The sequence below is a fragment of the Amblyomma mixtum genome, chromosome 8, assembly GCF_055824585.1.
Source record: "Amblyomma mixtum isolate Tamu chromosome 8, ASM5582458v1, whole genome shotgun sequence".
Classification (NCBI taxonomy): Eukaryota; Metazoa; Arthropoda; class Arachnida; order Ixodida; family Ixodidae; genus Amblyomma; species Amblyomma mixtum.
The window spans coordinates 142,136,492-142,158,192 of NC_143019.1; the positions used below are offsets into that span (position 1 = coordinate 142,136,492).

Here is a 21,701-nt window from a genome sequence, read left to right on the forward strand (position 1 = left end):
CTGGAGAGTGCGACTAAAGTCTTCCGAGACACTAAAAGCGGTGCCTTTAAATTTGCGCGCATTTTGTAGTACACTATCCCGTGCTTTCCAACTTGCAAAGTTCGCTATGATCGGCCGGTTTTTCCCCTCCCAGTATGCTCCCACCCGGTACGCCCTTTCGATAGGTATGTTATCAAGTTCTAGGTTGTCTTGGCAGACGCCTTTGACTAGTTCTTCGGATCTTTGCCACGTTTCCTTCGGCTCGTTGTCGCTGATTCCAAAAAAAAAAACCTGATTTAGTCTCCGGATCCTGTTTTCGAGATCGTCCAGTCTAGCTTCAAGCTTCCGTTCTGATTCTTCGACCAGCGTAATACGGTTCTCAATTGCAGTAGACTTCGCAATCACGCTGTCAATCTTCTTTTCGAGTTCTAGTTGGTTAGTTTCGATGGTTGTTAGCTTTGTCAGAACGGTTGCCTGGTCTGCTTTAAGCTGAGTGAGTACCTGTGCGATCTGCTCAAGCTGTCCCGCTTCGGCTTTTGCCATGGGACCGGGGTTTAGCTCCACATCCCCACACAGAAGCAACAGCTCGCACAAAAAGAGATATGAGTCAAAAGTCAAGCATTCCAGCCCAGACAATATACGAGCACCAGAGCAAATAACCCAGTGGCACAATAAACGCTTGTTCAGGGGACACGACACTCTTACAAGTAAAACGTTATTCGACCGGTAACGAAGCGAAGATTTCATGTGACCAACCTGATACATAGAGCGAGGTGAGTACAGGCCGTGAAGAGTGCCGTGTCCCAGTTGTTGCTGGCAAGACGAGCCGCTTTTATGGCTGCAGTAGGGCAGCCATAAAAGCCATGTGCAACTTTATCCGAACACCGGATCACTACTGGTATAACTTTCTTTTCTGAGGTTCCACTTTCGTCTTTTTTTCTTTTCGTACTTTCTTCACCTTCTTTAGCAAAGCTTCGCTGACGGAGCTTAAGTCCGAGCTAAGACTTGCCAGCTATGAACCAACATGCCCCGGAGAGTGTTTTACTGAAGTACCCAAGAAATAACCTTAGAATTTAAATTCAGACTCTGAAGTTTTTTTATTAGACGTACGTGTGGGACTGTATCGAATGCTTCGGCGAAATCTACGTAACGTGCAGCGATGACGTAGAGGTAGAACATCCGCCTCGCGTGAAAAAGGACCGGGGTTCGAATCCCAGTGCCACGCAATTCTCCACCGGCTGGAGTGCGGCCTGATCTCGGTGACTAGAACCGACAACACACTTCCTCACCAGAACAGGATTTGGCCAATCTGGTGTAGTACTTGGCCGCAACCTTCTATGAAGAAACCAATTAACCCTCGGCCCTCAGTCCCCAGCAGCTGCGGAGCAACTGACCAAGGCAGCGGTCAGACCTGTGACGCAGCGGAGGGGGCTAAGAATCTGGAAACTGGACCTGGCAACGTTTATCGCAAGAACCTTATCCAGTGAGGCTAGCTTAGCACTGTTGTTGGAGAAATTATCGGGTATTAAATGGAATTTCACAGGGCTCAGTGAGGTTAGGAGGACAGATGAGGCGTATACAATAGTAAAGGGCGGGCACGTTCTGTGCTATCTTGGATTAGCAGAAAGACGAGAACTAGCTGTGGGATTTCTCATAAATTAGGATATAGCTGGCAACATCGAGGAGTTTTATAGTATTAACGAGAGGGTGGCAGCTATCGTTATTAGGCTTAATAAGAGGTACAAGCCGAAGGTGGTGCAGGCCTACGCGCCTACATCAAGCCATGATGACCAGATCGTTGAAAGCTTCTATGAAGATGTGGAATCGGCAATGGCCAAAGTAAAATCACAGTACACTCGATACCCAGTACAAAGTCGATAACCCGGCTCTTCCTGGTCATTTAGTTTTTTTGGATGCGGGGGTGACGTTGCGTCGCCCCGTTGTGCTGTTTCTTCGATGTTGTGTGCAACGCTGTGTATCTGTGTTAGATAGTTTTCCCATGCCTGGTGTTTTATTAGGTCATGTGGGTCTCGGATGGCATTACAAAAGCTTGTCTTTCCCTGAATAAATGTGTTGGTAGTCAGCGCCAGTCCTGTCCACTTCGTTTTTCCTTTTCTTTTAGCGCTGCATTCTTTAACCACATAAGGAGACGCGCAAACACTTGCAAACGCAAGAGAGTGACGCGGACGAGCGCTTATCCGTTTCTTGCCTTCCTTCGTGTCAGCGCTTCTTCTTTCTGTAACATGCACCAACTAGCCCAGAATAAATTAGCATGTGCACTAAACGCCGAAAAACAGAAGCATGACGACGTTTACCGCGTGTGCACATGTAGGTCGCTCGAGTTAATGACCGGCACACTAATGAACAAACATCGGCGAAAGAGCAGACATTGCCTGCCGTCGAGTTCCCCTCAATTAAGGCGAAAGCCTTTAATGTCGCATACTGACGTGACCAAAGAATGTTAGCAAATTTGTCCGCGTTTCGGCCATGACTACTTTAAAGAAAAACTGTGACGAAGGTGGGAATCGAACCGGGGCCTATGGCATTTCAAGTGGATCGCTACCACTCCGCCACAAAGGCTCAGGGTTTTAGGATGATCAATGGCGCATCTATTGACTGCATGGGTTTCGTAAATAAAATAAAAATAATCAAAATAAAACACAAGAAAAGGGAAAATAAACAAAAGTAGCGAAACAAACAAAAATCGAAATAAAAAAACTGAATATGAAAAATAAAACAAAAAACACAGTGCGCTAGGGAACATTTTCGCCTTGAAGCACTTTGGAGAGCCTAAGTGGCCCTGAATTTTTTTCCAATCCGTCACAACAAAATTGGCAAGAACGTCTTCAGTACCTCCAAAGTCTGTCAGCCCAGCCTCCTCACTCCTGTTTGCGCCCCACTCTGCGGCTTGAAGTTTGATACAACTCCAGACCTTCTTCTTCCGCCGTTAGCGAGCTCAAGTTCGACGGCCGCACACTTTACCGAACGGCCCCTTCTCCGTGAGCAGGTTCGCCTCTCGATGAATTCGCGCCAAGACGGCGGACCTCGTGCGCCCCCTGGACCAGGGAAGGCGAGCCATCGGAGAGGCCGCGGCGGCGTCCGTCGCCATGACAACGGCGATCCCCATCCGGACCGTGCCCCTCCTCTTTCCCGAGCCTCCCGAGTCGGCAGCGTGCGTCGGCGGCGGCCCGTCCCGAGGACGAGAACGGCCGCGCGTCTGGGATGCGTGGCGCGCCGCCGCTCCACGCCGTGCGGAGCCAGCGGCCGCGAAAGAGCCGTGGGCCCGCCTGCGAATGCGTCCTCCCGTCGGCTGTGAGTAACTCTCTTCTTTAGGGGAACGGCGCTAGAACGGAGGGGAGTTCGCCAAATGACGAAAGGGTACAAGAGTGGATGCTGACTTCCTCGTTTCAGTTAAGCAAAGTACGCGAAGGCACGAGCGGGTGTTGTGGAATTGCGCTAGTAGGTGAAGCGGAGCTGGAGAATTTAAATACACCGCACTTCGCCACATGTTGTTGGATAGTTGTGCAGGCCACGTTCACGCTTGAGCGTTAAGGAGGAGATCGGCAGTGAAGGAAGTCTCAAGGAGCGAGCTGCTCCGCACGGAGGCGTGGCGAAGAAGAGTTGTGGGCATAAGAGAGAAAAGGCGAGAAAAAGTGAACCCCTTTGCGGTGTCTTAGGGACCAGAGCATGGGACAGTGTATCGTTCATGTTCAAGGCCGTAAAAGTTATAGATGAAACTTTACATAAAAGAATATTAATGAAAATAGAGAAAAGTATAAGAGTACTGCATCGTACAGAAGAACGCAGTCGCGTGGGGCATGCAGAGAATAGCGTGAAAAACTTGAGAAATAAAGCAACTCCTCAGCATCAGGAGAGTTTTTTGATAGTGATTGGCGCTTCGAAAGGTTTGCACTTCTACTGCAGCGCAGCTTTGCGTGTGTGGTTTTCAATATTGCGCTGCCAAAGACATAAACCTCTTAACAAAGAGTTGCTGAGAGCTCCTCACTTAACTCGTCTACAGCGAAAGCGCAACCGCCACTCGATCCACCGCCTATGCCGTCATAAAGGCGCTATTGCATAGCGGAACTTCTTGGCTGCCTATTAACCACTGAAACTTGAACTCTGTATATTTCACCGCGTTATGCGCAAGCTGCAGGTTGTTCGCGCTTTTATGCACAGCAATATGTTATTTTTATGACTGCAAAATGTTCCTCAAGCGCCACTTGAGTTGACCTGTGCAAACATTTCGCCATACCGAATACATCCTCTACTTCGGTAGAAACGGATCTCAGGCATGGACGCTCCCAGATCCTTTATCGTGTTAATCAGAGAAGAATTCGGCGTGAAAAACTGGCACACTGACATCACATACAATTAGCGAATGTATGGCGTTTACGAATCCATAGTTGCCTTCTATCCCTTGACAAAATTCTCTCCACTGCATTCTTCCCCCTAGCGGGTGAGCTGAAGAAAGAGAGGGGCGGGTGCGTTGATGCAACGGCACCGCACTTGTGGATAACCCGGTGTGGTCACGTTGTTCATTTAGATCCTGGATGAGTGCAATCTAAAAGAAAGAAATGGAGAGGGTGGTGGGGGGGGGGGGGGGGCAGGCTTAAAGCCCTCCGAGCTCTCTGCTGCCCCATCTGCGATCACACGGTCCAGGTGGCGCATCAAAAGGCCATGCGCAGACATTCTCTGCAGCGTTACTCACCGGTCACAGAATCGAATGCGTGTGTGGACATCTTTTGCTGACCTCCAAACCTACGTGCCGTTTTTCAATAGAATGGCTGCTGTCTGCGTGCGCTTGACAGATGTTCAGCAAGGATGGGTGCAGTCGGCGCACTGCTTGCTGCCACTATCGGAATTCTTTGTATAACACCGGCCATGCTTGGTGCGTCCATAACGTAACACATGAAGGACGCAGACACAGCTGTCGCATTCAAAAGGGAACAAAAGCACGTATCCAGAAGAAGGCAACATCAAAAGCAAGTGTTCCGTCGTTAAATAAATAACGTTTCTGTTCACACTACACCTTTCGAATGGCGCCTCAACTACCCCACATTTCGGCCAGCCTGCAATTGTGACCCTGCAACCTATTTTTACTCCGGGTGCGCTCTTTGCAGAGTAGCTGCCTTTGGGGAAACCTTCGAGTGCGCTGTCATGTTTTGTGCCGTAGCAAACGTGCGATTATTTCTGAAGCGTACGCAGCTTTATTTCGCACTCAGATGTGAACAGCAGCCATTTGAACGTACCGCACGTCGTGAAATGCGCTCGGGTACCTGAGGCACCTTGCGAGGCAGAAGTTGTCTGGCCAACGCATGAACCGTGTTTCCAGAGAAGGGCATCCAATGCAAGCCAAGGTGATGGGCTCAGTAGGCTATGACGCTCGTTCTGGTGCCGTACTCACCCCCTCTACACTTTTTCTTTTCCTTAGCGGTGCTAGAACTTACGCGAAAGGAACCTTGCATCGAGGCACCTTATGGCTTAATGGAGAAAGCCTTAAACACTAGATCTGTTAAGTATTTAGCCTCAAATAGTGACTCTTTTCATTACTGACAGGGACACGAGATAGGACCACGCGCAGCCCTTATGTCTGTCAGGAGTTTAACTTTGCTTATGTCTCATATTTTGCCGGTTTGCTCTTCGCACTAATTTCCCTAGCTTTTTTCTGCAAGCCTCAACGATGCGGAGATTGTCCCATGCTTGGCGGTCGTGAAAATTATCAGCAGACTTGTGTAACAGAAGTGATACGTGTACTCTGTGCGCCGATGCGCGAGTCATATATCAGTGGCATTAATGAAAACAAATCGTAGTTACAGGCAAAGAGATTGCGAAAAGGGTTAAGGTTATCTATTACAAGCCAAGCTGCTTCACCACACCTGAGCACGAAATGGTCGATGATGGAGGCATATAAATAACCGATCACGGGGACACACCGTAATTTTAGTTGGGACATGTCTGCTTCAAAGCATCATAAATGAATGTATCGGAAAGAAACACAGATTAAATGCCTTTCGCGGTGCGATCAAGCGACAGCAGTGTTTAAGCAGGCTTCATGGCCGTCGAGTTTTGCTCCCACTGTGCATATCTTATATTATTAGACCTTTTGAGATATTGCAACCCCGCTCCCTCCCCTGGTGGATTCGCGCAAAGCATAATGGGAGAACGGAGCGATTGCCTTCCGCGTAGCCTGCTGTCAAGCGTGTTGCCTTGTGGCGTCGCTACTTTCTAGCGGCGTGCGTCTTTCTGGTTCCTCTTTGTTTGTGCGTGCTTGGAATTAAAATGTAGCGGCGGACTGTTGCGCATGTTACCTTCTGGTCTCTCTGCTCTTTTTGTTACTTCTTCGCACCACCTACTTCCTTTTAGACGTGCAACATGTCTGCAAACAATACCCGTGGCGGCGGTCTAACAGCCTGCGTGCCCCGCTGCAGCTACATCACGACATCAATGTTTCATTCCCCGGATTCCCCAAAGGACAACAAGCTGGAGCAGTAATGGGCGCGCGGGGTTAATCTGCAAGGATCGCAAGGGTGATCTGCGCTGTGGCAGCCCTGAAAACACCAGAGAATTTTTGCCTAAATTCTATAAACGTCCTAAAGCAGAACTGCATGAACGATAACGATGACCATCAGGACAGAAAATTCTGTGTCTTCGCGCCGCTGATCGAAGTTGGGGGGACGATGATGTGCGTTGCAGTTGAACACGAGGCGTGCTCAGCTGCGGCGATAGCCTATTGCTCTCGCGCAGCGGCCAGCGACGCGGGTCCGAACCCACAGTTGCGGATATTTGATTTTTTTTTATTGGCCGTCAGTCCTTTAGGATCACTGCAAAGTTGTCTACATAATCAAGCAGCACCTGAAGTCGCAAGAATGCCAACTTCAATAAATTAGTTCCATCCGTTATAAGAGCCCATATTGTTTTGCATACGTGCATATTATCGATATCACTGTCTCATGGCTTAAAGTTGTGCTCATCGAAGTGCATTTCCCGCGCGCACCATTCGCGTATGTTTTTTTTTTCATTCTTTTTCTGCGAGCATTCAGAAGTCTTTGCTGCAGTAAAGTAATCGCTTTCGTGACAGTGAGGTATCCTTCGCGTAAAAGCTTGGAATAAGCTCCTGAGGGAAGTCAACAGCATTCCAAAGAAACCTGACAGGTGTTCACATTCGTAGGGAGTTTCCTTCCAGGGTACTTGGACAATTTAAGTTGCTGTGGAGAGCTTCTTGAAGTCATTTCTAGCCAACGTATTCATTGTTGCGACCTGTGCTTAATATTTACGCGAATGTATCACTGCCAGACCTCGAGCATTGACTGCAACGTCGACAGCTACAACTTCATGACGTACAACTTCTTACGCCAGAACCGACTCGTACAGTACGACGCGAAAGCACGGACGTCAGGTTAGGTTCTTGCTTCTACGAAAAAGTCGTCGAATCTGACAAAGCGCCTGAATGTCTTTTCTTGAACTGTTTGGCGGTGTTCTCACGCTGTAAAAATTCGTTGAACATGAATGCGGCCTTTTTAAGCGTAGTGCAAGCTTCGAGAACCTGTCTCCCTATTCACTTCTATTGTTCTCTCACAGCCTAGGGAGCAGTACGTTTTGTACGCAAACAGTGCTCAAGAATACTGCTTGTAAGACGCCCACCAGGCATGCAAGTGCCCTGGCCTCTCACTTCTAAACGTACTTATTCTCCTTATTTCAGCTTAAGCTAACCTTTCGTAACAAATGAAGCGTTGGAAAAAGTTTAAAATAATAACCTGAAAACACCATTGTGGAGCAACTACAAAGGCATCCGCTACTACGCGTGCGGTCACTTGTGCTTTGCGCCGTAACAAATTACATTTACTTGAATGGGCATTTTTGGTTATAAATCTCTTACCTCGTTTTTTTTTTCAGACAAACATTACGATTAGGATAAATTGATAAAACTGGGGGTGAAACGTAATAAATAACATGCATTGCGTCACTGCATTGTGCCAGGATAATTGGCCAGAATTACAATCAATGAATACCCCGAAATTAGTGACAGCTGCCGTCACAACTTGTCATATTCTTTGAACATTTCTGGCTGATTGATTGATGAGGAGAGACGGATGAATGTATGAGCTACCCTGCTTGACACTGCACAAATTCCTGCGTAACGGTACAAGCATGACACATCCTATACGCTGTTCGTGAAAGTAAGTAACCCCAACAACTGCCGTCGGCACTTTGGACCAACCCAGCTGTCGCTGAAATTCTCATGTGTGCCATTTTTGCACGGTTTACTTTGAAGGACGCATGTATGTGTTTTGCTAACGGCCGCTCAGTTACGGGGTGTGTTAAAACAGACCATGTAAGTTACCGCTTTCCTCCGTGTAACCAGCAGAGTGGGTACAACAAAGGGCGTAGGTGGAGCAGCAGGTGATGTAAGCTAAGCCGCACAACGCTAGCCGTTCCTACCGATCACGCCTCGTCGTCGCGTTACCCGCTGAAACTAGGTTTGTCCTCGTGTACTCCTATCAGTGCCCACACCTTCAGTGCGACGGGAGAAGCTACATAGCGCAAGAAGCGCTAAGCAGTAATCCCAATTAGCAAGGGCTGAGCGGACAAAAAAAAAAGGAAAGCACGCACTTCTCACGGAGAATACCTGCACGAACACGGACACGTGTATAAAGCCGAAAAGGGTGGTACTTCCGGACGCAGTATCTGTTCGCAGAGCCCGCTACCTGCGAGTATAGATTTCATCTGCTTCCAGGGACATCTGCTCGCAACCAGCGTGTTACAAGGGGCGACCGAGAGTAACGTGCGTGGACGAGATTAGGAAGTTTGCTTGGGTAAGGCAGCAGCCGCAGCTAATGCCGGGCAGGGATAATTGGAGGGATGTGGGAAAGAATATTCCTGCAATGGACGTAACTAGGCGGACTATAATTACAGTGATGATGACTCTCAGCCATAGTACGCATCGTCCTCATTACCTGTACCTGACACTTCACAGAAGCAGTGCTAAACTGCCTGCAAGAATTTTTTATAACATATTTAAGACAGTAAACGTTGTGATGTGTCTGTAAACCTCAGAAAATACGGCCCAAAAAAGAATTAATCTAGCGAGGTCTTACGGTATGCTTTCATTGCTTTTAAAAGTTAGATGTCCAGTATCTGCTCACAACAGTGTTTTTTCTACTGACAGACGTTGTTTCTATGCATTGTGAACACCACGTTAGTGGCATGGTTAACGTATTAAATTACTTTTTTTTATTGAGTTCCGAAGGAAAGTTTTGAATGAGCTTTTCAAGAATGCCCTTGACACCTGGGTCGCTCAGTGGTTACGGCGCTCGGCTGCTGACACGAAAGTCGCGGGCTCGATCCTGGCCACGGCGGACGCATTTCGATGGAGGCAAAATGCAAGAGGCCCGTGTATTCTGCGATGTCAGTGGGCGTTAAAGAACTTCAGGTGGTCGAAATTTCCGGAGGCCTTCTCTATGGCGTCCATCATAGCCTGAGTCGCTTTGGAACGTTAAGCCTCCATAAACCAAAGAACACCTATATTATAGTCCAAATGAAATTATTACGATTGCTAAACCACGGCCTTCGCTGGAATGAAAAATTTGTGCAGAAAGTCCGTGTTGAATGACGTCACATTATATAATGTGGTGCATGGCACACTTGCGCCGTATCGTGTGTCGAAATTAAATTTAACCTGCTATGAACTGCTAGGCCTGTTGCCTGTTCCCACTTTAAAGCAAACTTGGACAATGCATTATCATCGTTAAAGCGCGAAAGACGAGCACGAGACGAGTACACAAACACGGCGCTGAACTTAAGATTGATCTTTATTGAGGGGCTTGTGACTGCTTAATGCTGTGGCGAACAAAGCCACATGAAAACACACGCACGCACGCACGGACACGCACACACAGACACGCACGCACACGCACACACACGCACGCACACACACACTCACACACACACACACACACACACGCACGCACGCACGCACGCACACACGCACGCACACACACACGCACACGCACACGCACACGCACACACACACACACACACACACACAGGGCAAGAATGACACAAGAGCTCTCTGCACGCGACGACAGTCACAACCAGCTGTGTGCATTTCCATAGCGATCTTTAAGAAAGCGTTGTTCTTTTTATCTGAGCTTTTAAGGCGATGCTTACGCATTGGTCTTGGCGTATATGAATTTCGTAGGCTTCAATTAATTCGCTTGTGATTTTGACGCGCCTATATGCCAAAACTTCGCACAGGCTAAAAATGACTAACATGGTTTCGGTTTCTTCTTTTCCTCTTTTCTGTTTTCCGTGCACTCCCTGCAATGAAGGTCCAGATGATCGGGTGCGGATCCACGCTTAGAGCATTTGTTGTGTTATTCTTGTCCTTTGTGTGCGTGCGCATTTTCATCGGAGGTTGTTCGCCACAGTGTTTAAGCAGTGGCAAACCCTCAATGAATATCATTTGTAAGTTGAACGCCGTGTCTGTTCACTCGTCTAGTCCACGTCTTTCGCGCTGTAACAATAATAACACCAAAATGCTAAATCATCCACCCTGTCTGAACCAAACGGCCACAATAGCCAAACGCGTAACGGTGAAAAAAGCTCCTGGCCCAAAAAGTTGTGAATAATATACGCTCAAAAAGTTCATACACAAAACCACGAAACCAAAATTGTGGACAACGAAGGCTTCGATGGAGGCGTCCAGATCGTGGCCGCCTTTAAGAACAACTCACGACACTAACTTTCCAGGTCTCGAGCGGTGTCGTTTCCTGGAGTAGCAATCATGTGCATTGACATAAAAATGTATGACATCGTACGTCTAGATCTCTCTTTGGGTGTTCCTCAGAACGTGAAAAACATCTGTTTTTTTCTTGGGTTTTGGTGTTTTGAGGGGTATTGATCGGATTTGTTCTTAGAGACGTCTTGAGCTTGCTGGAGCCCTGAACCTTTTGTAATGCGAAGGGCAGTTAAAAAAAAGTAAATAACGAAATAACTCACTCCCGAGCATTCCTTGCCACGCACAGCAATCGCGCACTGTACCCGCAACAACGCCTTCAGATTTCAGTCATTACACCGAGGATTCCGCTGTCGGAAGACGGCAAACTGTAAGCAATGTTTAGAAAAAATGGTGTGAAGTCTTTACAATTTTGGAGTAACTTTCGTTGTGCAGAGTTCTTTTCTCTTTTTTCCCCGTCTCACTTCGTTCGCAGGCCATTTGCGCTAGATGGCCATGGTTCGCTGGCAATCGCTGCGACGCAGCCCGCGGCACTCGCCGAAGCCATTAGAAAGAATTCTGACGCTTGGGCTTGCTTGCGCGACGTTCATATGTGTTATTTCTTTTGTTCCAAGCCATGACTGCTGGCAACGAACAATCTAAAAAGAAGAAAGTTCGAAGCCAACCTGACGAGGGCGGGTTGCATACGCCGCACTGCTTGCGCCCACGGATGCAGTCGAGTGTCTAAGTGTGGCGCAATTTCAGGCAGGGAGCCGTTTGTCGAATGGCCGAGTGGATCTTCGCCCTCACCACATCCTACCGGCGGTTGGTTACTCCGGCTGTGGCAGCTGTTTGCTGGCGTCGAAATTTGGGCGGCAGTAAAATTTGCAAACGATTGGCTGAAATGCCATTCAGGGATGACGAAACTACACCAATCGGGCGTACTGCAGGCAGACGCTGTGCAGAAACAAGGGCGTTATCTGATTATTAAAGCGCATGAGAGATTATTTGAGTGTTTAAAAATATCTTGAGCGTTTTCAAAGATCCACAAACACGCATATAAGTCAGAATCGTCTTTTCTTGGGCTAGTTGGTTTTTCATGCTGTAGGTGTTTGCAGCGCACACGAAACACGGACGGACAGAAAAGCCGTGTTTCGTTCCCTTTTCTGTCCGTCCGTGTTTCGTGTGCGCTGCAAACACCTACAGCACGCATATAAATTTCGCTCTTATCTTGCATGTTTTCTAACTGTTGGGATGGCGTAGGCGCAAATGCTGCGGTGTCTATCATTATCATGCTGTGTCTTTGATCTTTATTCTGGCTTCTAACATTTCACGGTTCGGCGAAATAACGATTGCGCTAAATCTTCACCGGCATCGTGAAATCCTCGGCAGCCGCAATGCCACCGGGGAACCTACGAACGTTCAAAACATCTCGCAAATGCATCGTTCCTAGGAAGCAAGAAAAACTTTAGACACCTCTACTCTTGTTCCGGAGCCATAACCCAATTGCCACACCGCGCGTGGCTCTGAACAACTGCTTGGAAATTACCATAGGGCAAAGCATAGATGGAAAACGGAATGTGTTAAAATATCCTAGTGCTACACAGTGCTGAAGTAGCTAATTGTAGCCCCAAGTTCTAAGGGCCATTTCTGTTATTTGTACATGCCGGGCGATCTGAATTGGTGCAGGGTAGATTATGGACCAGTGAGAGAGGCCTTTGTTTTGCAGCGAATGTAAGTGGTAATAATGCTGACGATGACGACGATAACAGCAATGATATGCACTGGGAGATGACATATGGTCTGCACGAAGAGGCCTGCCAATGTCTAACACAACATAATCGTAATGATAAAAGCATCTTGCTTTCGGTTGTCATGGTGATGACGATCATAAGTATTTATTACGTATAATAAAGAACTTTTCTTCGTGTGGCAGGGGCCCTCATCCGGGCTACTTTCTTGTGTGGACTGAAAGTTTTCTCCAGTCCGCATAGCGTCAGCCTGAGAAAAATACCGGAAGCCAAGAAACATTCCTATCCAAATATAGTTGCGCAGTTGAGTGGCGAACTAGGACACATTTTTAAAGCGCGGGGTTCTATAGTGGAGCTCTCCCTTGAGCGTGTCGTCTGTACGACATGACATCTAACAGTCATTGGAGCTCTGATTTGGTTATGCACAGCACACAGTGGACTGTTCGGCCTAGTTGTTTTAAACCCAGCGGCTTTTAGGCGTCCTCATCTATTATTACATACCGTTTTATGCCCCGAGGCAATCAACATCGCATTAAAAAAAACAGCGGCTTATGAGTAGTGCCGCGCTCGATTTATGTGCAAAAAATGGATGCTAGGCTTGATATAAATTTACCTGATTTCTAAAATTTACCCACACAGATTGCTAACATGAACCTCGAAAGAAAATGAATACGCAAGACGAGATCTGATACAATTCCTGGCTGTCTGATCTGCTAAAGGCGTTGTCGGGAGGCCCAATGGCATATACCCATCAAGCCTGCCGCCACCTGCCGCACTAGGATGGCGTTAATAGTAAAAATGTTCGGCGCTGGCGACTCAGTGAAGCTTTCTACCATAAGACATCTAATGAAGTCGCTATATGTTAATCTTAATTCGGAAAATAAAACTTCGAGCAACGTTCTTCAAAGTTACATAAGTGTCAGCGCTGACATATGCATAACCGTAGTGCATTTTCAAATGCAGCCCCTGCTGAAACTTGAACCACTTCCAGTGAACACTTGTCATTGTAGTCAAGATTCAGCGTGAGCAGGGGTATTTCCTTTAACACGCTGATATTGGATAATGCGATTGTCAATCGGAGCGGCAGACAGTAGGGCGAGTTGACGCTCGAGCTCTACGCGAAAGGGTGCGTACTAGGAGGCAGTCGGTCTTCTCTATTTTGTTCATGATGAAGTTAGCGCCAAAAACGAGGACCGAAGTAGTAGAGAAGACACAACACGAGCGCTCGTGTTGTGTCTTCTCTACTACTTCGGTCCTCGTTTTTGGCGCTAACTTCATCATGAACAAGATTTAACTCGCCCAACTTTCCACTTTTCTATTTTGTTGTCGTCTTCTTCGCGCCTTCTCACATCGAGATTAATATTAATCGCACACTTTAAGCGAAAACGAATTGAAATTGTGAAAGGGGTAATAATTCATTTACCGCATCCATTCGTCTTCGAGACTGACTCTAGAGGGCCTGCAGCATCACTCCGTCGAGGTGTAGCAATTCGTGCAAAGAGAGCAACGGGTGAAAAAAAAAAAGAAAATACATCAGCCCGCGTTCTTAATCAGACTCCACTTGGGAGTCGGCCGCGGAAAGCAATTCGATAACACCAGTTATTTTTCTTTCTTGTTGCAATTCGCCACGATGCGATAGCGCAGTTTAGCATAGCGGAGACGCGTGCCGGTATGCGGGACGCTGGCAGCGCATGAGTGCCCCGCTTGTCTCCACTGCGCACGCGCAGGAGGTGCCCGGTAAACTGGCATATATTTGAGGTCACATGTTTCCGCTATGTTGAACGTCTCTATTAGGCATGCCAGAAGATCGTGTGCACTGCTCGCAGCTTATTAAACGCATTGCGTTTTACGCGCTGAGCGTGGCTGTTCTATTACTTTCGCAGCAGCCTGTTTGGTGTAAGGTTTAGGAGCCTTAACGTGATTCAGTGATAACGTGATTAACGTGATTAAAGTGACTCAGTGTTAAATTTTCAACGAACTGAAGCACGATGTCAAGATGTCAAGGAACTGAAGCACGACATGAAAAAGCTGGTAGAAAAAGTCGTGAACTGGAGAAGGAAAATAAAAGGCTACAGGCTAGGGTGAATAAACCGGAGCAATATCAGAAACTAAACAACCTTGAAATTAAAGGTCTGCCTGATGAATGTAACGAAGTAGATGCAGTGAAGGGAATCGCAAAAAACCTAGGAGCAGTCATTGATGACTCGGACATCGACATATGCCACAAAGTGGATACGGCCAAATCTCAGGGCAGGAATGTTGTCGTTGGCTTCACGCGCAGGACCAAACCTAATGACATTCTTGCGAAAGCGCGCAAGACCGAGCTCACGACACGGTCCCTTGGCTACGATGGAACGGTCAAACGTGTATTTGTCAATGAGCATCTCACGCGGAAAACCAAGCAACTGCTTGGGGCAGCTACAGCTCGCAAAAAGATTGTTGGCAGGAAATTTGTGTGGACCAGCAACGGGAAAGTTCTTGCTCGCCGTACGGAAACATCGTCCATCATGCGGATTGCGTCGTCGTGTGACCTTGCCCAGATGTCTGCCGGTGATAGCACGTCTCGAAACGTTGAATTTGGACAAGCATTCTTTTCTCTTTTTTTGAACAGTGGAATCAGATATGCCTGCTTTTGTATTGCCATGTGACCTAAAAACTCATCTTGGGGAGGAGAGTATGAAAACTGCCTTTAAAAAGTTTCCATATAAATGCTCGATGACTCTTCAATAACTGCGACCATTTTACTTCGCTTCTAAATAGTTTTGGCTTTGATTTTGACGTATTGATGGCGTTCGAGACATGGTTCAATGATGATTTTGCGTTTTCGCTTCCTTTCTTTGAGGCCTTTTATTTGAATCGCCAAACTAGCCGCAATGGCGGTGGTTTCTTATCAAATCTCATCTGAAATGTGCCTTACTTTAGGAGTTTACTCTTTCCTGAGATGACGTTGAAGTGTTATCAGCCTTAAATGACTCGACGGTATTTTTCCGTTTTTTACTGACCACCAAATGGGAACGTGCATGTGTTTTTTTTGCATTCGTTTATCATTTCTTGCAATTCATTTCTCAAAATAGGTACACTGTGGTTTGGGGCGGGGATGTTAACATTGATATGTTCTCTGATTCATCCTTAAAGGTACATTTTGAACTTATGCTGTCATCTAATGGCTGAGTAAACGTTATTCGTTAGCCTACTCGCATTGATAAAAACTCTTCTACTCTCTTAGACTTGTTCATAACAAATAGCGAGTTATCACTTGTCAAATCTGGTGTGGTTGCCTGTGATTTGAGCGACCACATGAGAATTTATGTGTGCTTCAAGAAATACGTCACAACACGTGGTTCGCAGCGTCATTACATTCATGAATTAATTACGGAACATGGACTCGATCGTTTTCGCATGACCTTACTTCATCAGGACTGGAGTAGTATTTACGGCCTAAATGAGGCCGATACTGCTTATGGCACTTTTTGACCAGGTTTTACGGTCTGCATAAAGGCCATTTTCCGCTTAAGAAAGCCACACGCAGAAACAGGGTCAGAAAACCGTGGATAAGCAGCTCACTACATCATCGTATACAAGAAAAATATAAACTCTATAGAGTTTTACTTAATAAACTCTACGGACTGTTTCTCAAAACCAGAGATCCTGAGGTCCTAGCAGAGTACAGAAAACACCGGAACAGATTAAACCGTGATATTAAAGTTGCCAAGACCAGTTATTATTCTAACCTATTTGAGCGTAGCAGCGGCCAAAGCGACTTACTTTGGAAACATTTAACTAGTATAATATATCCCAGAGAGGGAGTAAGCGTTCCTGAGAGCATAAATACTTGTGGTGTTGAAACTCAAGGCTCGGTACTGGCTGACGCGCTTAATAACTACTTTCTTGCACTTCCTGATACAGATTACAGTAGTGACGCCTGTGGTTTTATAGATTTCAACAATAGCTGTACTATTTTCCTGGTGCGGGCCGCCGCGGTGGCTCAGTGGTTATGGTGCTCGGCTGCTGACCCGAAAGACGCGGGTTCAATCCCGGCCGCGGCGGTCGAATTTCGATGGAGGCGAAATTCTAGAAGCCCGTGTACTGTGCGATGCCAGTGCCTGTTAAAGAACCCCAGGTGGTCAAAATTTCCGGAGCCTTTCACTACGGCGTGACTCATAGCCTGAGTCCCGTTGGGACGTTAAACTCCATAAAACCAAAAACCAAACATTTTCCCGGAGCCTGTAACCTCTGAAGAAACAGTTTCTGTCTTTCGCGCCCTCAAGCATGCAACGTCTTGTGATGTCAGTGGCTTTCAAGTAGGACCTATTCAATTTGTCATTGACGTGACCGCCCCACTTCTAGCCTATATATTTAACCTCTGTTTAACGTCAGCAACTTTCCCTATTTCAATGCAAAAAGCAAGAGTTACCCCGGTTTTTAAAAAAGGCGATAAAAATGATATCTTTAACTACAGGCCCATATCTCTGCTACCAATTTTTCCTAAGGGATTCGAAAAAATTACTTTAACGCAGTTATCACGTTTTGCTGAAAATCATTACAATATCACACATGCGCAGCATGGTTTCAGAAAACACTTTTCCACTGAAACGACTTTGCTTGCCCAAAAGGAGTTTACTTCATGTAATTTTGAGGCCAGGAAGTTAGTACTTGCTTTATTTATTGACTTCAAGAAAGCATTTTACTGCATACATCACGATATTCTGCAAGAAAAAAATTCTAGGTATGGTATTAGAGTTCATTCGAAAAAGCTCATAGCCTCCTACCTTTCTTATCGAACCCAATACGGGGATTTGAATGGCTGGCTTTCAGGTACATCACGTATTTCGATACATCAGGTACATCACACAGGGTGTAATTCTCGGACCGTTTTTGTTTAATTTATACATTAATGATGTGACTATGTTAATAAGAACGCATTTTTTGTCTTGTATGCAGATGACACCAGTTTATTTTTTGCTGGAAATAACCCCACTGAACTTATTAAAGAAGCTAACCGTACACTGCGGAACCTCCTGCACTGGTTCAATCATTATGCGTTATTCAAAAACAAAAGCAATGTTTTTCCGTCCTAAAGGTAAAGTTGTTAGCCTTGATACCATCATTAGCTGTGCTTCCCACGAAATTGAAGTCGTGCCAGCTTTCAAGATCCTCGGTGTTTGGTTTACAGAAAAAGTTCTCTGGGACAAACATATTAATTTCTAAGTTTAATGGTCGCCCGTATTGGAGGTCTTCTCCGGCGTCATAGTCATCTGCTTCCAAGGGGTGTAGAACTTTAAAACTGCTGTTTAATACATTATTGATGTCCCATTTATATTACTGGCAGTTCGTGTGGGGAAATACTACTGAAATCTTCAAAAGTTTTACCTATTGCGAAAGAAAGCAATTAGAATACTTTACAGTCTGCCCTGGGACCATCCCACCTCCGAGGTCTTTGATGGTGCTGACATTGGAAAGGCTTTACTTATGTATAATTTACGACTTTCCCTTCGTTTCAAGCATGAAATAAAAAAATAACTTGATGATTCTATCCATCATGGCTGAGCTTGCCAATCATGAAAGCACGTATCCTTTACGTCACACACAGCGGTTTCGCATTACAACGCCTAGGACTAACTATGTTATACAAATGTAAAGACATAGTCTTCCCTACCTTCTTAATGGTATTACAGATGCTGGTCTGAACATTTCCTCTTCCACACATTTAAATTTGTGTCATTATTTCTGTTCATAAGTGTGTGTGGTTGTCTGTTTATGTTAGACATTCAATGTGTTGAATTAATTGCTTTATACTGGCGAGTCCATTTTTTTACCTTGTAATATATTCTGGAAATAGTCGTTCAAATTTCGGTTGTTTATATTTTTTTATACTGTTTTGTAGTTTCACGATGCATTAAATTTGTGACTTCATTTCAACTTAATCTAGGATAAATAGAACATCTTATGGTCCCACATTTTGTGTATCACCGTTTTACTTGAGCTACGTATTTGTTGTCTTTGGAGTGCTGCCGACTAGTTTGTTTTTTGGGGCTCGAGAGCCTGTCAAGCTCAATGGAGCTTTTTTCTCTCGATGTTTCCTCTTCAACTTCAACTTCAACTGCCGTAGAGAAGGGCTCCTGACAATTTCGGTTACCTGGGGTTATCTAACGTGCACTTACATCATACGGTACACGGGGTTCATAACATTTTTCCACCACCGAAATGCGACCGCCGAGGGCGGGATCGAAAATGCGCCTTTCGGGTCAGCAGCCGAGCACCATAACCTCCATACCAGCACGGAGGCTCTACAGCAGCCCGTGATAAGACGCATAACAGAGAGATGGCGTTAATAACGCTGATCTTTGCGAATCGAGCCACTCATGCATCTAAGCAGTGCTCCGCAGCCGAGAATTTGCTCTCACCTGTGTTTTCTTGCGGAATACGCAATTTTGTGTTCAATAAGGAGAGGTGTACGTTGTATGGCTGCTAAACGCAAGCGTTCTTTTCACCACTTTTTTTGTTGGCAAACATAGCGGCAGATAGACCGCTTGCCACTTCGGAACATCGAATAACTGATGCACTGCAGACCGGTAATATTGCTTAAACGAAACGAAAATGCCCATTCCTTTCACGCATACTCACAGAAATAACCCCCAACAAGTTTCTAAAAGCGCCCCAAACATAAATCCGAATTCAAAGCTACGGATTGCTCCGAAGGCAATAAATAACTCCAAATGGAGCGCATTCTTCATTCCCGCGAAGCGATCGGCAGTGCCCTTGCGCAGAAATAACCATGCTGCATTTATTTTTTTGCACTTTTTGCGTACGCTCTCGCGTTTGGTTTCCAAAAAGGCTTCGCTCTCCTAGGCATTAAAGTTGGTGCCTCACAACGCAGCAGCGAGAGCGGGGAGAATAATGGACACTAAAAAATGACCGGCACTATTACGACGAGGGTAAAGAACAAGTATGAATGGTACGCGTCATCGGCAGCATTACAGCCTCTAGGAAAGCAATACCAACTGGAAAGCTGCCGAGTAAGGCCTGGAGACAGATTTCAACTCGTCAGTGCAGCAGATAAAGGCTAAGTGCAGCTGGGAGAGGACAAAGGCAGTCATGAATGTGTGTCTAAATGGTGCTGGCGACCCGCCACGACGGCAACGCGGTTATGACGACCGGCTGCTGAGCCGGAGGACTGGGGTTGAATTCCAGCCGCGACGGATTCGTTTCGACGGAGGCGAAACAAAAAAGCCGCCCGTGTGCTGTGCAATGTCACGGCGTGTTCGAGAACCGCAGGGGCTGTACATTAAAACGGAGCCCTCCGTTACGGCGTCCGTCATATTCCAGGTGCCTCTTCGGGAACTTAAACTCCACAATTTGCAATAAATACGACTGTCAGGTTTGCCACTTACTGTATACTCTCAAACTCAGCCGCATCAGCTGGTAGCGATCCAGAACATCGTGCTCCGCTACAGAATTTTCCATAGCCTCTGCACACTGAAACGATTCAGCAGGAGGAATAGCGCAAACAGGACAAGGGACCAAGAACGAGTAGACACGGCAAAAATGCATGTATAAATTCTAGTCCTTTTGTTTATAATAAAGTTGGAAGTTAGCTCTGTGTGTGTCGACTCGTTCTTGGTCCCTTGTCCTGTTTGCGCTATTGCTCCGAAGTATGAACCAACAAACCCGAATTTCAACGTTGATTCAACAGGCTTTACGGAAACATTACGAGCAGTGTCATCAACTTCTGATTTTGCTACTTATGGCGCCCATCTAATTCGCAAGAAAGCTGTGGGCATACAAACAAAGCCACATTCCAAAAAACACGTTTGGCAACTTTCAGGACGCTGTGGCCAAGCCCTTCCTGTTTGTGCACAGACACATCATGCTGGTGGAAGCATTCTCAAACACTTCAAAGCCTCGTCGCAATTGATGGGGAACGGCAAAAGGCGCCCGCACACAGATTACGTCCCCTTCGTTGCGTACGGTCGCAGGTGCAGACTGCGGCCGGTGTAACTGCTACTGCTAGTCTCCGGCATGTACTGGACTGCGCAAGTGGTCGCGGAGGATTCTTGTAAAACGCGTGACCAGAAATGTGCACTCGATGCAGGGCAGAAATTTGATAAAAAGAGACTAGAGAGAACGAAAAAGAGTTGAGAAAAAGAGGCTTAGCGGATGAAAGTTCTTGAATGTTGGCGTTTATGACATGGTGTCTTTTGCGTATCATTAATTCATTCGTATTTTTCTAGATCTAGACATTTGCAGGAGACCACTAGCTACCCTTACCGCGGATTACAAAAATCAGATGCAGCGTTCTCTTGAGAAAGCACATAAACCATAAGGTTGTTTGACAGTATGACCAGAACACAAGAACGACAGGACCGAACAAGTGCTCTCTATCAGCGGAGAAAATGTTATGAAAACACATAATATATACAGAAAGCGTTTCATGGGCAGTCCAAGTCACGCTTGAGAGCAAACATGCTTAAAGCGCCTATAACGCTTTCTGTATATATAATGTGTTTTAATTAAATTTTCTGAGTTTATAGTAAGCACTTGTTTTGTGCTTTCTTCACCTGCGTTTCAGTTTTTGTGACGTAGTAAATATATTGATCTGTACCAACTCGCTGAAGTTTCCACCATTTTGAATGCGCATAACTTGTACTCAAGCTGTCATCTGTTTGACTACTGATGAAGCAAGCGCATGAAAGGACGAACACATTCGCCGCTTGCATTTGTCGAGTCATTAGAATTAGTATGAGTATGTTTGTTACATGTCGACGTAAACAAAAGGAATTAAATCTCACTGAATCAGTTACCTTCAACAATGCACAGCACACATAGCGTCCATTGCATTGATTCCAGAAAGAAAGGATATTTCGTCAACGGACATTACTGGTAACAGATTCAAGTCGGCTTGCGTCGATTATCGCATTCGAACCACAACGATGCTAAACTCTTACAAAGAGTACAGGGAACACCTTTCGATGGAGTATACGCTTGTACCATTTGAAAACTTTTCTCCAGAAAATCTCCCCACTCCAGTAAAGCGTACGACCTCTGGAGCAGTGGATGTACTCCCTCTATTACGAAGCTTCTGGACATAAAATGCTGTTTCCCGAATTTAGGACAACCTTGAGGAGAACATCTCGACTGCCTCGACCGCTTGCGAGAGTCCATGGGGCTCAGTGTGCTGGGCGTTTTGTCACCCTCTTCATTGTACAAACAATCAGCTTCCCTATTGACCTAGCGTTATGCGTTGTAAAAGTTTC

General features: G+C 46.1%; 1 pseudogene across 1 annotated transcript in view; it reads left to right on the forward strand.

The window, feature by feature from the left end:
* The first annotated feature begins 3,086 nt into the window (after window positions 1-3,086).
* Window positions 3,087-21,701, forward strand: part of LOC149334671 (uncharacterized) — a 125,985-nt pseudogene continuing 107,370 nt past the window's right edge. The window contains exon 1 of the transcript XR_016285010.1: window positions 3,087-3,291. The product of XR_016285010.1 is annotated as an uncharacterized LOC149334671 (transcript). The remainder of the gene's footprint in view (window positions 3,292-21,701) is intronic.